Source organism: Octopus sinensis, linkage group LG13, assembly GCF_006345805.1.
Source record: "Octopus sinensis linkage group LG13, ASM634580v1, whole genome shotgun sequence".
Taxonomy (NCBI): Eukaryota; Metazoa; Mollusca; class Cephalopoda; order Octopoda; family Octopodidae; genus Octopus; species Octopus sinensis.
Window position 1 is genome coordinate 36711609 of NC_043009.1, and position 5000 is coordinate 36716608.

Here is a 5000-nt window from a genome sequence, read left to right on the forward strand (position 1 = left end):
AGCTTTGCCTACTCTATCCTCTTGAAGGGATCCTGATTGGTACTAGCGTTCCGGGTCAAAATGGACCTGGAAATAATGTAATTGTCCCCCTGTACAATGACAACATAGGTACAAAGTGTAACGTGTTCTTCCCTAAGGTGGTGTAATTTGATTTGAGTGAGATTTAGTTGCTATTTCTTGCAGGTCGATCCACTTCACAGATACTACCTTCTTGGTTAGTGCGTATGTGTGTGTGTGTGCGTATATATGTATATATATATATATTCTTTTATTCTTTATTTGTTTCAGTCACTTGACTGCAGCCATGCTGGAGCACCGCCGTTAGCCGAACAAATCGACCCCAGGACATATTCTTTATAAGTCTAGTACTTATTCTATCGGTTCTTTTGCCAAACTGCTAAGTTACGAGGACGTAAACACATCGGTTGTCAAGTGATGGTCGGGGACAACACACAACACACACACACACACCACACACACACACACACACACACACACACACACACACACACAGGCTTCTTTCATTTTCCGTCTATCAAATCCGCTCACAAAGCTTTGGTTGGCCCGAGGCTATAGTAGAAGTGAACCCGGAACCAGGTGGTTGGGAAGCAGGCTTCTTACCTTCACTGCCACACCAGCGGCTATACGTATGCGTATATGTGTGTCTCTCTCGAGCCACGCCTGGCTCATAAGGGCCGGTCCGTCACAGGTGAGCTGCAAGATGCAGGAGGAAAGAGTGAGAGTAAGTTGTGGTGATAGAGTCAGCAGAAGTTCACCATTACCTTCTGCTGGAGCCGCGTGGAGCTGAGGTGTTTCGCTCATAAACACAACACATCGCCCGGTCTGAGATTCGAACCCACGATCCCTCGACCGCGAGTCCGCTTCTCTAACCACTAGGCCATGTACCTCCACACACACACACACACACACACACACACACACACACATATATTTACACACACAGATGTGTGTGTGTGTGCATATATTTCTGCTGTGCATATCTATGTGCTGTATGTTTGTGTATGTGTGTGTGTGTGTGGGGAGGACTGTATGCGTGTGTCGTGTGTACGTTCTATATTTGCATGTTAAGTCGACGATAAGTGAAAGTATTTAGTATTGTAATGTCAAATTGAGATGGAATGTCTGTGTCCATTAAAAATGGAGGTGTGAATTCACAGTCTTAGCTTGGGGTCAACTGGAATGGCGGAATTAGCTTAATGATCTTGCAACACTCTCACTTCATTTCGCCACCAACGCAATAATTGCGGTATATTTGTAGTAGTAGCGATGGTGTTGGCGGCGGTGGTGAATTTATTGTTGGAGATGATGATGCTAGTGATGATGATGGTAATGGTAATGGCGATGGTGCTAATGTTGGTGATGGTAGTAGTGATGAAGGTGGTAGTGTGATGATGGTGGTGTTGGTAATTGTGGTGGTGATGATGATGACGGCGATGGTGGTAGCGGTTGTAACAGTGGTGATTGTGGTAATGGTTGACATTATCTTCAAGTTTCGTTTATTTTTTTCTTCTGGAATTAAAGTTGATGTAGAGATAGATAGATAGATAGATAGATAGATAGATAGATAGATAGATAGATAGATAGATAGATAGATAGATAGAAAGATAGACCGCTACATAGATAGATAGGTAGCTACGTAGATATGTAGATATGTAGATATATATATAGGGAGAGTTTACGAAAAAAACAAAAGACGAAGACAGGTGGTGTACAAAACAAACAGATGTATTAGTATAACGCTCCGGAATAGAAAAAGTCTTTTACGTTTCGAGACTACGCTCTTCTACAGAAAGGGACACAGAAAAAACAAGGAGAGAAACAAAGAGAGAAAAAAAAGAGAGAAAAAAACAAGGAGAGAAAAAAAAGGAGAGAAAAAAAAGGAGAGAAAAAAAGGAGAGAAAAAATGTGTGTAGTGGCTAACGATCTATCATGGCGACTGTTCATATATATATATGAACATTAAGAGAGAAAAGGGAGAGAAAGAAAGGATAAAAGAATAGAGAAAGATAAAACAGGGGAAGAGAGCAAGAGAAAGAGAGCGAGAAAGAGATGAAAAAGAGAAAGAAGATTGCATTGAGAACGGTAAAACCTCTGATGCAGGCAAAATAATCTGCGTTTATTAGCGATGAAATAGGAAGAAAATAAACGCAGAGGGTAATGCAAAGTTAGAGGCGACGGAAAACAAAACTTAAGTTAAAATGGGCTTAAATAGAAAATTTTTCATCAGCTCTGGACCTCGAGGTCATGGCGATTTCGACACCTCAGGACAGTATAGCTATCTGCAGCAGTGGTAGTAGCTTGAAAGAGGAGTACCACTGAGTGGGTGGAGTAGCATAGTATATGTATAATTCCAATTCATGTCTATCTATCTGTCTATCTATCTATCTATCTATCTATCTATCTATCTATCTATCTATCTATCTATCTATCTATCTATCTATCTATCTATCTATCTATCTATTTATCTATCTATCTATCTATCTATCTATCTATCTATCTATCTATCTATCTATCTGTCTGTCTACATACATACATATATACATGTATATATATATATATATATATATAATATATATATATATATTATATATATATATATATATGCATATATATATGTGTGTGTGTGTGTGTATATGTTTGTGTGTCTGTGTTTGTCCCCCTAGCATTGCTTGACAACCGATGCTAGTGTGTTTACGTCCCCGTCACTTAGCGGTTCGGCAAAAGAGACCGATAGAATAAGTACTGGGCTTACAAAGAATAAGTCCCGGGGTCGATTTGCTCGACTAAAGGCGGTGCTCCAGCATGGCCGCAGTCAAATGACTGAAACAAGTAAAAAGAGTATATATATATTCATGTATATATATATATACACCTTGCAGTTGCTGTTTCAGCTCTTTACGATCTCTGTTTAGAGCCCACCAAAGCCGGCTTTACTTTTCATCCTTTTAGTGTTTATGAAACAAAGCAGCAAGGCCCCAGTCAAGCTCGGCTTTACTTCGCTCCATCTCCAATTTTTAGCCTCTTACCAACATGAGAACCATCATTATTTTGTGTCTTTATCGAATGTTTTATATATGTTTTTTGAAAAATCTCCCAAAGAAGAAGAGATCTTGACATCTTCTTGGATTAGAAAGATCGAGAATTGAAGTCCCCTAGAGGACAGAACACGCAACTTAAAAGAAGGTCCGAGCCAGTTAGGGGGCCTCTAGCAGTTGCCCGACTTGCTATACAAGTTGCAACCAAACCCACCTCAAAGCACACCATACCCTCTTGACGGAGGGATATAATGGACATACTGTGTGAATGATAAATGAAATGCTTTTGCCTTCTTGGTCAGTGCTGAGCGGAGGCTAAACCGCAACAACGACGACAACGACGACAACAATTTGAATGAGTTAAATGTTTTCGATGCGGGATGAGAGATGGTCTTTTGCCACTTCATACTTCAGAAACAACACTTGTTTCCTTTGTCAAGAAATGGGTTCTATACAAAAAAAAAAAAAAAAAAATTGTGAAACAAGAAGTTCATGCTATTCCTTCGTAAATGTATTAACGGTATCAATGAAATGAAAGAGAAATGGTTTCATCTAGAAGTGAAATCAAACTCATGGTTTTGATTCCTCTAGAGCAGGGGTTCCTAACTGGTGGCTCCCGAAACCCTGGGGGTCGCGAAGCCTTGGCAGGTGGGGTGGGGGGAGTCGCGTAGCCTTGCTAGAAGTAGCTTGGGATAATATTGATTAATTAAGATGTAAATCAAGCTGGTGATAGTAGGGGGTCGCACGGGTTTCAAGGTAAGGGGTCGCGAGTGCAAAAAAACGCTGGGAACCGCTGCTCTAGAGTTTATGGCTTTGTACAACAGTCATTCATAGATATTTATAGAGGTCACGAACTAACACCGGAGACTGCATATGGTAGTGAGACATACAAGCTAAATATCCTTCAAATCACGAACACGTACACACACACACACATTCCCATTACTGCCTTAAAGAAGACACATTTAATAATGATGTTTGCTACGGCCGAAATATTTTTGACTGCCGATCTGCTCGATTAGAATTAACCTGGAGCTTGTTTTTTTTTTTTGTTGCTTTATCAGGTGGAGAAGGGACGGGACAATGCCTGTGACATTTTGCAGGGCATCTGGGACAGGTGGGAAAGAGAGAGGGTTGTACATTGGTTCATGAACAGAGGTGCAAGCACATCTCCAAATATTGGTCGGGAGGGGATGGGGGTCAGTGCAAACGCTTTGGTACATTCTCCTGAAAAACTTAATCGCTAAAAAGAACGAAGGTAGAAACAATTTTGGACTGATTTGAAAATATTACTTTTCCATTATTGGATTTATCTAATTTGATTAATCTTTTACTTATTTCAGTCATTTGACTGCAGCCATGCTGGGGCACCGCTTTGAAGAGTGGTTTTAATCGAACAAATCGACCCCAGGACTTACTTTTTTGAGGCTTAGTAGTTCTCTTTTTGCTGAGCCGTTAAGTTATGAAGACGTAAACATACGAAGAACTGTTGTCAGACGGTGGTGGTGAGACAAACACTGACACAAATGCACACACACACACACACACACACACACACACACACACACACACATAGATATACACAAATATATTTATGCATGCATATATATATATATATATATATATATATATATATATATATACACGACATGCTTCCTTCAGTTTCCTTCAACCAAATCCACTCACAAGGCTTTGGTCTACTCGATGCTATATCATCATCAACGCAAAAGCCTCTCTGCTTACAAGAGAGTGAACCCTGTCAAAGACATTCAAAATGTCAGGTGGTGTTGTCAACACAAGGTTGGGTGACAAAATTTAGTGTACAACACAAGTAGACCATGACGGCGTTTGAACACAGAACACAAAGATACCGAAGAAAAACTGCAATATTTCTTCGTCTGATGCTCCATCATTCCAACGCGCTAGATTGGTACAAATCTTCAT